The sequence below is a fragment of the Microcaecilia unicolor genome, chromosome 5, assembly GCF_901765095.1.
Source record: "Microcaecilia unicolor chromosome 5, aMicUni1.1, whole genome shotgun sequence".
Classification (NCBI taxonomy): domain Eukaryota; kingdom Metazoa; phylum Chordata; class Amphibia; order Gymnophiona; family Siphonopidae; genus Microcaecilia; species Microcaecilia unicolor.
The window spans coordinates 212,905,654-212,918,626 of NC_044035.1; the positions used below are offsets into that span (position 1 = coordinate 212,905,654).

At 42.1% G+C, this 12,973-nt stretch overlaps 1 protein-coding gene across 2 annotated transcripts in view; it reads right to left on the reverse strand.

Moving 5' to 3' along the window:
• Positions 1–3,673, reverse strand: part of LOC115470518 (endonuclease/exonuclease/phosphatase family domain-containing protein 1-like) — a 156,989-nt gene extending 153,316 nt beyond the window's left edge. For both annotated transcript variants that reach the window (XM_030203750.1, XM_030203749.1), the window contains exon 1: positions 3,414–3,673. The gene's annotated coding sequence lies outside the window, so the exon portion shown is untranslated. The remainder of the gene's footprint in view (positions 1–3,413) is intronic.
• Positions 3,674–12,973: the final 9,300 nt, after the last annotated feature.

Consider the following 12,973-nt stretch of genomic DNA (forward strand, 5'->3'; position numbering starts at 1 on the left):
GCACTTAATCCTAATATCCCTAAAACAGAATAATACTAAGATGCAGACAGTAATCCAGCAGCAAGAGGGGTGCTATCCAGTTTTTTCTATCAAGTGTCACATGTATGATTATCTCCAAGTTGGCGAGAGGTTATATGTGTGAGTTCGTTGCAAAGAGCTCCTAGCTCTCAGAGATCAAGTTCATTCTTTTGAGGCTAGAGTAGCAGACTTGTAGTAGTGGTGGGAGACAGAGAGGTACATAGAAGAGGCCTACTGGGACATTGTAGAGAAGTCCCACCTCTGGTCCGTCAGCCCTTGAGCTGATTTGGAGCAGAGAGGTCTCCTAGAAGGAAAGAATCACTCTGGTGAAGTATGAAGTAATACTGTAGCCATGACCTGCCCACCAGGGGATGCAATATCCTTTTAGACTGAGGATGTGTCTCCAGGTGCTTCTGCAAGGAGGGAAGGGTTAGGACAGCAGTTGTAGTTGGTGATTCGATCATTAGGCATGTAGATAGCTGGGTGGCTGGTGGACGTGAGGATCACTTATCTGCCTGGTGTGAAGGTGGCACACCTCACGTGTCACCTAGATAAGAATTTAGATACTGCTGGGGAGGAGCTGGCTGTCTTGGTGCACGTGGGTATCAATGACATAGGAAAATGTGGAAGGGAGGTTCAGGAAGCCAAATTTAGGCTCTTAGGTAGAAAGCTCAAATCCAGATTCTTAAAAGGTAGCATTTTCAGAAATGCTCCATGTTCCATGCGCAGGACCCAAGAGGCAGTCAGAGCTTCACAGTCTCAATGTGTGGTTGAGACGATGGTGCAGGGATGAGGGATTTAGATTTGTTAGGAAATGGTCAACATTCTGTGAAAGGGGGAGCCTGTTCCGAAAGGATGGACTCCACCTTAACCAGAATGGAACCAGTCTGCTGGCGCTAACTTTTAAAAAGGAGATAGAGCAGCTTTTAAACTAAAATGGGGGGGTGGAGGGAAAGGCTGCCAGTCACACAGGAGTGCATGGCTTGCTGTGGAGTATCTTTGAAGGATACTATTGAAACATGGGACACTGATTTGCACGTTTTTAGCGCGTGCTAAAATAGTCGCATCCTAAATGTTAGAGACGCCAATGCATTCCTATGGGCATCTCTAATGTTTAGCACATGCCCAATTTTAGCGCGCAATAAAAATGTAAGTGTGCCTTAGTAAAAGACCCCCTGTGTTATTAGGGTGCAAATTATATCTCAATGATAGAGCGGATCAAATTGGAGAAGGGGGGGGGGGTTGCACTATATGTTAAAGAGGAAACCGAGTCATACATATTCTACATGAAACAGATAGCAGTGTGGAATCCTTGTGGATAGAAATTCCATGTGTGAAGGGAAAGAGTATACAGATAGGGCTGTACTACCGTCTGCCAGGACAGAACAAACAGATGAAGAAATGTTTACAGAAATTATGAAAGCTGGAAAATTGGACAAAATTATAATAATGAGTGATTTCAATTATCCCAATATTGACTGGATAAATACTACATCAGGGAGCGCTAGGGAGGTAAAATTCATAGATGTAATTAATAACTGCATCTTGGAGCAATTGGTCCAAGAACCAACAAGAGGAGGAGCTAGTTTAGGTTTAGTCCTTAGTGGAATGCAGGCATGGTACAAGAATTTTCTGACATTACTCCTAAGTCTACCACCTTGCAACCTCATTTCATGTCCTCTAGTTTTACCATTTTCCCTTCTCTGGAAATTATTTGTTTCTATATCTCCCCTGTCCCTCCTCTCCTCTAGATTATATGTATTCAGGTCTTCTAGTTTCTTCTCATATGTCTTTTGGTGCAAGCCCCATACAGTGCATGCATACATTTAAACCAGCCTTGAAACCTTTGTGTGCTATGAGGGATTATGCCTATGTTGCCTTTCTAAAATTTTTATAGATGTCCTGTCATGAAATTGCTGCCATAGTGCACAGAATTTGTAATTTTTTGTGCAGAATTCCCCCAGGAATAACACAAACATGTACCAGGATGCATCAGCAGAGATGGTCAAAAGTTAAAACTGGCCACACATTTCCATCAAGAAACTGGATCACTTGGCAGCTACATAAGTATATGCTGACTGACACACACCTGCCCTCTTTCATTTCAGAAATGCTCCCTGGACTCTGTTATTTACATGAAAAAAAATGAACATTAATGACTGCTAATACAATAATTAACCAGCTTATCTCAAACCACCCCCTGCATGAGGCACTGAGAAACTAGACACATTGATTCTAAGTATTCTGCTGCCTGCAGATTGTGCAAGAACAGCACAGAAAACCAAACCATTTGTGAGGAGATTAAAACAGCAGTACTGGTGGCACTTTTCAAAACTAACATGCTTGAATTTTGGTTCTGTTGCTTTCTCTTTGGCTTTATTTCTTGGTTGCCCTTTTCCACACATTTCTTATATCTTTATGCTTTCTTTAAGGAAGAAAAGGTATGCTACTTTTATTATAGCTTGTTCTTATTTTATGGAAAGTCTCCTTATTAGCTGGTCATTCTGTATACATATTGTTCCTTTATCCGTGTTTCCGTCTGCATGGGGCTTCAGTGAGGAACAGTGTAAGTGCTCGGCGATGTATTTAGACTCCTTATGATGGGAGTGAAGAAATGGGAGTAGCTTCTTTCAGAGATTAAACAGAAATCAGAAATGAAATAAAACTACAAATGATATACTAGTGACTCTGAATTATTAAAAATGTCAATAGTCTTGTCATTTGAAAACTGAGTTGATGTAAACTCTCATTTCATCAATGCTCCTACACCATTTTCCTGGAAGAGCTGAATGGGAGACTGCAAACTGTAAGCTCTCTTTTCACTAGCCAGTATTTCAGTACCATCTTCTACAATGACTTCCAGAGAAGGGCTGAGACTGTAGGAGTTATGAGGCCCTATGAGGCAGCTGCAACTTGTCCTACTGTGATTCTCTGACAAGGAACACTTCAGCACAATTCCCCACTGTGACTCCTGATTGAAGAAGACAGACAGCAGAGTAAATGTGTTTATGTTTATTTTGTACTTAATATACCGTCTTTCAGAAGAAGAATCAAAGTGGTTTACAAAATCTAATCAATACAGTAATCATAAAAGAAAAGAACTATAATATATCAACAGGACAGTAAACAAAAGGGAAAAAAGGGGACGGACAGGGAAGGGGTAAAGGGAGGGCATTTAGGGTGTTCTATACTCAATGCTCTTACCCCATTCTTTTGAGAGGATTTTGCTTGTGGAGACTGGGTCTGAAGGTGCTATGTACACTTCCTTTCCTGCACCCTCCCTTACCTTACAAGTTTGAAATGTGATCCGTACATATAGAGGAAGCTGGCAGCACTATCTTCACCATAGCTATAAGGCGAGGACAATGACACAAAATCAAGATTCAGATTCTTACCTGAAAAACGAACACCAGAATCATCAGCCAACCTATCTATATCTTCCCCAGGTTATATATTTCATAAAATCACAATACTTTGTAATGGTTGTCGTAGTTGTGAATCTCAGTTGCAGAGATGCTATACTGCAGTAATGTCAAGGAGCACAGCAATCAGTAGTTCTGATAGTGAATTGGGGTGTGGTTCTAAACGCAAACTTAACTCATGTAACCATTTCATTGCTGGATTTGCATTCAGTTGATCCATAAGCTGAGAACAGCTACTGAACTAAGTGAACTTAGACTAGGTTACCATATTTGCGGAGACAAAAAAAAAGAGGCCACAAAATATAAAAATGGTTGCTACCTTTGCTAAATAAATATTTAAACGTAGCAAATGTGTACATGGCTTTTAGTTAATGAACATACATCAAACAGTAACTGATAATACAGCAGTAGACAATCATCTACCTTTCAAAAACTTCCAGATATGAGTTTGACTGAGCCCAAACATACTTATCAGAAGAGCGGATATCCCTCAACAACTTTGGCTGGTTTCTGAGATACATGTGAAAGTTTTGTATGACATATGCTTAAAGTTGTGATGCATGAACAAAATATCTTGGGCAGATTCAACCAGCAAGGAAACAAAGAGATTAGCAATGCCTTTCTCTTTCTGTAGCACCCCCATGTGTCCAAACTGACTAATAAGCCAAAGATGGTTTCTCTCATTATATGGGTAGATGTGTTGGTCATAGGCACATAAAAGAAAGAGAGGATATTTTTCTAAAAATTAAAAAAGCCTGGAGGTCATATCTGAAGAAGTCTAAAAGGAGGACATATCCCCAAAAGAGGATGTATAGTAACCCTAACTTAGATGTTAATCTTCATAAATGGGACCTTCACACACCCCTCTAGAATTAATTTATATATTTATTTCAAAACATAAAGTTCACTATCAAATACAGTTCAGGCAGGTTAACTGAAGTATCAATCACATTAAAAGAGCACACATAACTCAAATAACATATCAAGCATCTATATTAGATACCTGTGCATGACACATATAAAATAAGTTTTTAGACCTTACATATTATTCTTGAGCAATAGAGGAATATTTTTTCTGCTAGCCATTGGCTGCTAGGCCTGCCCAGCTCTGGCAGCTGTTTGAATCAGCAGGTGGTCATGTGAATGGTGTGATTCAATGTTTGTCAGAGATGTTGCTCAAGGGCCAGGAAGGATTGATTATTGGTGCCATTCACCAACACAGACCCCATGTATTATTTAGTTCCGCATTTTCCAAGCTGGGAATTCTGCATTGAACAGGAATATTGTGAAAGAAGGGTGACAAATAGAACACAATGGGAGAAATGGAAGTAGCGCAAATGAAAAAGGGGAGAACATGTAAGTAAGAAAAACTGGAGAAAGACTGGGATATATTACAAAGTCAAACTCCAGGAAGAGTGATAGAAAAACATGATAGGGATGACTTGAGATGTTTATTTAAGGAATTACTTGACTAGATGGATATCATGATATTCTGTTATTGAGATCAATCATATTGATATATAGCAGCATAACATAGTGTATGATGGTAGTGTGGTCCATCTAGCCTGCTCAAGTGACTACAATTGTACCTGTCACTATATGCAGGTTAAATCTTCCAGTGCTTTGTTTAAAGTGTGAATGTTATTTACATTTTGCTTTGATTCCATCTTCTTGCTATATAGGGATCCTCTGTGTTTATACCACTTTTTAAAATAATTCTATCACTGTTTTTGTCACCACCACCTCCACAAGGATGACATTCCAGGCATCCTCCAGTCTTTCCAAGAAAAAGCATTTCCCACTGTTGCTTTTAATTTACATCCTTGCAGTTTCATGTCCCCCAGTTCTATAGTTTCCTTGCCTTTGAAAAACATTTATGAACATAAGAATAGCCATACGGGGTCAAACCAATGGTCCTTCTAGCCCAGTACCCTGTTTCCAACAGTGGCTAAGCTGGATCACAAGTACCTGGCAGAAACCCAAATAGTGCTACCAATCTCAGGGCAAGCAGTTGCTTCCCCTTGTCTGTCAATAACAGACTATGGACTTTTCCTTTTGCTTGTTCATTAATACCTTTCAAGCATTTAAACTTCTTTATCATATCTCCCCTATCCCTCCTCTCCTCTGAGGTTTACATATTCAAGTTTCCAAGACTCCTTTCATACATTATCTGGTATAGACTAGGGATGGGCAGTTGTTTACAATGAAAGAAGAAATGTCAACAACATTTTTTATGTTGTTGCCTAGCGTTGGCAAATGAAAACAGGCAGGGTTCCATTTGCCAATGACATCCTACAGCAATTCCCAGCCCTCTTCCAGCTCCATCTGCACTGCCTCTTCTTCCCATGGCCTACTCTTCTGGCTCCATTTCCTGGCCCCTCCACCCCACCGCCTGCCCCTGGACTACCTTACTCATTGGTAGTTCAGTGAGAGAAGTTGGAGCAGAAGCAGTGACCACTTGTTCCTGCTTATGGTTGCGGCTGTCAGGATTGTGGGAGGTTAAAATTATTGCTGGACATACTTATATTAATATGAAATCAGTTTGACATATTAAACCAGCTTCTGACCTCTGATAAACTCTCCCCCCTCCCCTTCAGGAACCACTGAGGATGGCACCAAATGGTGGTCAGAGGCCTGATAGCCCTTTGGTTTCTCAATTACTCTTGATTAACATACCTTTTGTTCCATCTGGGAACAGGGCTTCAGAGCAACCAAGGCCAGACATAGAGGCTCCATCACTAGGGATTTCAAAGAGGTAAATTTGTCACCTTTCTTCCTGACTTCAGAGAAGCTTTCCTGACTTCAGAAAGTAATCTGGAGTTCTGTAAAGGAAATAACTGGGAAGAAAGATAAGCTTTGATCTTTTTCTGTTCTTGAGGTATAAATGCAGAGCACATGCTCAGGGCACTGCTCTCTCTGTCCCGGGCACTTCTCTGTGTCCAGGGCACTACGTCTCCCTCTTTCTTTCTCCCTGCAGCAGAGGGCATGGGACTCTGCTGGGCTGTCTTTGTTTCTTCTTCTTCTTTCTCTGCACACCTCCATCTTTAGCCACCAGAGCACCTGGCTCTGCTCCCCCCCTTCTCAGACAGCCCTAGTCCAAGGTTTCTTTCTTCCTGTGAACAAACACCCTATCCTTTCTTTCTCCCTCCCTCTAAACACACACCCCAAGACAGCTTGTACCCTTTTTCCTGTACTAAGTGCTGTGAGCCAATACATATATGCAAATATAATATACTTTATATATCCAAATCTGTGTGGATTGCGTATTCTTTGGGAACCCACTGCCTCTGTGAAGTGGACCCCGGGACCAACCCTAGACAACGATAGCTGACATTTTGGGGAGCTCGTCTCGGTTTCGCTAAGAGGATCTCCAGCTGGGTAAGTAAGACATTGTTTTGCTTTCTGCATGTTTGCATATGTAATTCTAGGCTTGTTAAGGGAGATTGAAAGTTGAAGTAATTTAATGCTGTGTTTGGGGCTGCTCAGAAAAGACTGATAGATCTTCCAACTTTATTGGAAGGGGTACCAAGTGAAACAGTCCCACATTTTTAAACACTACATATCTGTCTTTGGTAATCACTTAATTTCCTGTCACTTTGAACTATTTTTCTATATCCAGCCAGTCTCTGTTTTGGTGAAAAGGCAGCTCTGTCTGACAGGGAACCGACAGTTGGCATATCTAATTTAACACCTGCCTTGCTTAATCTATATTCATTCTAAACTATCTCTCCAGCCCCTCTACTCCATAAAGAGGGCCTTTACAAATCCAAGAGCTACACAGAGCTAGTTCCATATATGTATATCTATTAAGAAACTAGCCAGGCTCCGGTACCAATTTAAGTATTTTTCAGCAGCCTCAACCATGAATGCTTTTGATCTTAAAGAACTAAAAGTTATGGTACAGACTTATTGTAACAAAAAGGGAGGGCCATTTGAAGGGGAATTCCCAGAAGATTCCTGGTATGACATTCAAAAACAAATGGTACACCATTCCCAAGAGTTCAAAAAGAAAACTAATAAACGGAAATGCCTTTTTATACAAGGCCTGTGTAGGGGACTAATTACTTTGAAACAGCAGAATGCAGACCTGACCACTCAGTGCACTCAGTTAACCAGGGACCTTGAGGAAGCACACGTGTGTTATCTCGATGCAACGAGCACAGGTTGTGCAAGCAACAAATTCCTTCTTACATGTAAATGAACAATTGGACGAGGCTAAAACAGAATTAAAACATTTAAAAAGTAAATGTAACCAGATTAACTCTGTGCACTGGCAAGCCCCAAGTATTTCTCCCTCAGCACCTCCAGCCTATGAAACACCCTACAAGCCAGGTTTTCAATTCATAGAACCACAAAAGCACACAGAAGTGTGTGTAGTGGATTTGAGAAGTGGGGGCAAATCTAAGACTGAAAGCACTGACTTAAGCACTCAAACATGCTTAGATGAGGAAGCCCCAATCTCAAGCACTAACCTGAGAGACAGGGAGGATTCTGCAGACACAGAAACTGAGGCCAGTACACCAGACCCCAGAACACCAGTAAACCTGGTACTGTATGACTCATTAAAGGATAGTGACATTGAAAGGATAACACAGAAGGTCGGCCCTATGCCTTTTAATATGAATGAATTGTGCAAATGGGCCACTGATATTCTGATTCACTGGGGCCTAGGAAAGTATAAGAGGAAAACGTCTGACTTTGACAGACTTATGCACGTGGCTTTAGGACCCCACTATTTTAAAGTAGGATCTCTCACCCACCCATATCAGTTGTTGAAAAAGGGTCTTGAGCAATTATTTCGCTGTACTCAAATGCAAGCATTTAGAACACTTGCACCCCTGCCAAATGACACACTAGAAGAATTTGCACACAGATTATGGGTGCTAGAAGCAGCCTTTCGAGACCAGGAGGGTTGGCCCAAAACAGAAGATTATGGTCAGGAACATCATAAAGCATTTTTATTGGAAATCCTGTCCCCTGAAATTACTAAACATCTCAGATTGTTTGCTGAAGACCCCAAAGAAACTCCTTTTGACACGTTAATGCTCAGGATTGGATCTGTGTGGAAAACTCTGCCATCCCAGGTAATTACTGTGTCAGAAGCGAGAAAATGGCAAGCAAATAGGTCAGGAAACTCAGGACAGGCCCCATGGAGAGGGCAGAGCAGAGGTAATTTTAGAAATTCCTCAGGCTACATCCTGTTTCATGAACTCAAAGCACAGAGGGACCAGTTGGCACAGCAACAAATTAAATGGGAGCAAGATAAATATACCATGCAGCTAGAATTAGACAGAAGAAAAAGCGAATTAATAGCTGCCCAGGATAAGCAAGAAAAAAAAGGAATAGGGATGTCCTGATCTCCAGTGTACAAATATCAAACAATCTGAAGTATTTTGTGCCCAGCCTGACTCCTTTCACTTACCTGAGCATGCACTTCCAGCACCTCAGGAGAAGGGAAAGGAGACAGATTCAGAATATAAATTAAATTTTGTGGCACCCTTGATTTTGGACACGTGTGGATGCCCCAATGTGAACAGCAGGATAGGGGGTCAGGATAAATTAGCGTTGATTGACATAGGGGCTGGAATCAGTTTTACAAGCAGGGTTTCTCCCACTTCAGACCAGGAAAATGTGCAAACATATAAAATCCAAGGGGTCAATGACACAGTTACCAACTGTGTGGCTATCCCAGTTAAATCGGGTATCCCGGTGCAGATGCAGAGGGAACATGATGATGAAATTTTGGAAACCAATGCAGCCACTATAGTAAGCACAGAAAAGGAAATAATTGAAATTGATGTCCTCAACCAGTTAAATTTGGTAGTGGATATGGCTAATCTTACCTTGTGGCAATGTATTGGATCTCCAAAAATGTCTACAGTTTTGGTGCACGAAGCAATTCCCATGCATTTGGCCACACAATGCACAAAAGCTGACCAACAGTATGATCTGAGTGTAATTCCCACACAGGTTACAGACATCCCTGTTTGGGCACAAGACAAACTAGAATGTGGCAGAATGTCCACAGAAATTCTGTTGGAAGGTGAGGATCCTCTACCACATAAGCAATATCCAGTACCTCATCAGGCGATAGAACCCGTAGCTAAGATTATACAGGTACTGGAAGAGAGGGGCATAATTAGACCGATCTACATGCAACTCTCCAGCATGGCCAATAGTTAAACCAGGAGGCTCCTTTAGACTGACCATAGATTTCCGCGCCTTAAATCAAGTATCCAAATCTGTGGTACCAGTTGTAGCCTCATACTCGGAAATGATCTCTAAATTAAACCCCACCTGTAAATTTTTTTCTGTCCTAGACATTTCAAATGGGTTTTGGAGCCTGCCCCTGGCCCCAGAATGCCAGTACAAAACAGCATTTCAGTGGCTAAATAAACAGTACGCATGGACTGTGTTACCCCAGGGTTATAAGGATTCTCCATCTATTTTCCACAAATACATGCAGGAAGCCCTAGCTCAGGTGTCTTGTAGAGACAATATAATCCAATATGTTGATGACATTTTAATTCAATCTGAAACTGAATCTGACCACTGGGTCCATGTAAGAGAGATTTTAAAAGCTCTTTTGAAAGCTGGACTTAAAGTAAATCCGGCCAAAGCTCAGCTGTGTAAACCACAGGTTTCCTTTCTAGGAGTCACTATTGGCCAGGAAGGGAAATCCATAGATTCTCAGAGAATAGATCTCATACAGAAATTACCTTTGCCTACAGACCAGAAATCCCTCCAATCATTTCTAGGACTTACAGGGTTCTGCCTGGATTTTATGCACAATTATGCTGAAGTGGCTGCTCCACTATACTCCCTGCTTAAACGTAAAGAATATGTTTGGGAGGCAGAACACACAGAGGCAGTGACTAAACTCAAGCAGACTTTGACTTCTGCTCCTGTCCTTGCTCCCCTAGATCACAAGCAGAATTTTTTCCTATACCCAGTGGTTGGTGAGAACAGTATAGGAGCTGCCCTAACACAGCACTTAGGAGGGACAGACAGGCCAATTGCCTTCTTTTCCAGAGTTCTCACTTCTCCAGAACTTAAAATGGGAACCTGTGAAAAGCATGTTCTGGCTGCATATGCTGCTATGCAAGAATTTACATACATTATTGGGGCTCAAACCACTTACATATGTAGCCACCACACCCCCCTTAAATTCATGGTGGAGGGCAAGTTGGCTTATAGTAGAATTAGGACAGAGAGAATAGTCCATTGGACCCTGAAGTTGCAGGCACAGAATGTGAAATTTGAATTACTAAAAGAGCCTAAGGTGCAGGTTGCAGGGATCTTACTGGAGGGACAGCCTCATGACTGTCAGTCTTCACCCAGTACCCCCAATCATTTGATATTTAAAGAACTGGTACTGGATAGAATATCCCCTTTTCTTCCTACAGTATATATTGATGGCAGTAGCCAATGTGAGGGAGGAAGGAGATTAGCAGGTTTTGCAATTGTACAACTGGGCCCAGATAACAAAGTAATTCTGCAAAGGCAGTATTCCTGTGGGTCAGCCTCAGCACAATTTTTTTTTAACAGTCCCATCATCTACTGTGAAGCCACTCTAGTCTGGCAGGTTAATTTGAGCTTTGTATACTGGGCATCCTGGTACCAGTAGGCCTTAACCTCCCAAAAGCCTGCATCCCTTATGCACTGTCCATTCTGCTCTAAGACGGGTAAGGTGGCATATTAAGGACTGCCCAACCTAAGACACGAGGTTTGAACTCATATTGGGATTTAAACATCTCACTACTGTGGAGATATGAATGAGCAGGAACAAATATAACTGGAGGTATGAGAACAGGAATAGTCTGTCAGTACAGTGACAGATCAGGTACCCAGGTTTGCTTCCATCTTGCCTCCATGAAAAAAAAAAAGAAAGAAAAAAGAGGTGTGGAGATGTCAGGATTGTAGGAGGTCAAAATTATTGCTGGACATACTTATATTAATATGAAATCAGTTTGACATATTAAACTCTCCCCCCTCCCCTTCAGGAACCACTGAGGATGGCACCAAATGGTGGTCAGAGGCCTGATAGCCTTTTGGTTTCTTGATTAACATACCTTTCGTTCCATCTGGGAACAGGGCTTCAGAGCAACCAAGGCCACACATAGAGGCTCCATCACTAGGGATTTCAAAGAGGTAAATTTGTCACCTTTCTTCCTGACTTCAGAGAAGCTTTCCTGACTTCAGAAAGTAATCTGGAGTTCTGTAAAGGAAATAACTGGGAAGAAAGATAAATGCAGAGCACATGCTCAGGGCACTGCGTCTCCCTCTTTCTTTCTCCCTGCAGCAGAGGGCATGGGACTCTGCTGGGCTGTCTTTGTTTCTTCTTCTTCTTTCTCTGCACACCTCCATCTTTAGCCACCAGAGCACCTGGCTCTGTTCCCCCCCTTCTCAGACAGCCCTGGTCCAAGGTTTCTTTCTTCCTCTGAACAAACACCCTATCCTTTCTTTCTCCCTCCCTCTAAGCACACACCCCAAGACAGCTTGTACCCTTTTCCCTGTACTAAGTGCTGTGAGCCAATACATATATGCAAATATAATATACTTTATATATCCAAATCCGTGTGGATTGCGTATTCTTTGGGAACCCACTGCCTCTGTGAAGTGGACCCCGGGACCAACCCTAGACAACGATTGCTGACAGCGGCTATATCCAATATGGTGCCCACAAAACTAGGGTGATAGGTTGCAGCCGCCATATTGGATGCAGCCACAACCAACAGCAGCAGCAAATAGGCATTGCTCCTGCTCCAACTTCCCCTGTGAAACTACCAATGATTAAGGTAGGCCTGGGGGACCTACGGGGGAACAGAAAGGGGTTTCTGGTGTAGGGGAGGGGCATAGGGAGGAAGCCAGATGTGGGGGTAATGCGGGAAGGAGGCCCAGACATTTTTAATTTTGTGTAGTCTCCCATGATGACAAAGGAAAGGACTTGACATGAAAGTTTTTTGGATGCCCATCCCTAATGTAGACCCCATACCATTTTGATTGATTTCCTCTGACCCACTTCAAATCTTTTTATATTTTTAGCAAGATATGGCCTCCATAACTGCACATAGGACTTCAAGTAGGGCCTCACCAATAACTTGTACAGGGGCATTATCTGGTAGTTATGCCTCTCTCTATGCAGTGTAGCTTCCTTCTGGCTTTGGCCACTGCTTTGTTGCATTGTTTCACCACTTTGAGATCCTTAGACACTATCACCCTGAGATTCCTCTCCTGGTCTATGCACATCAGCCTCTCTCTTCCTATAACACACAACTCCTTTGGATTTCTGCTCCCAAAATGCATCACTCTGTACTTCTTTGCATTGCCGCTTAACTGCCAAGCATTAGCCCATGCTTCAATTTTTGCAGATCAGTTCTCATGTTATCTACTCCCAGATATCCACTCTGTTGAAAATATTCAAAGTGAATTCTATTTATCACCATCATCTGTTGCCTGTCAATCAATTTCTGGTCCAGTTCACCACCTTGTGTTCCATCCCTAGGCCTCTCATCTTCTTATGAATAACAATG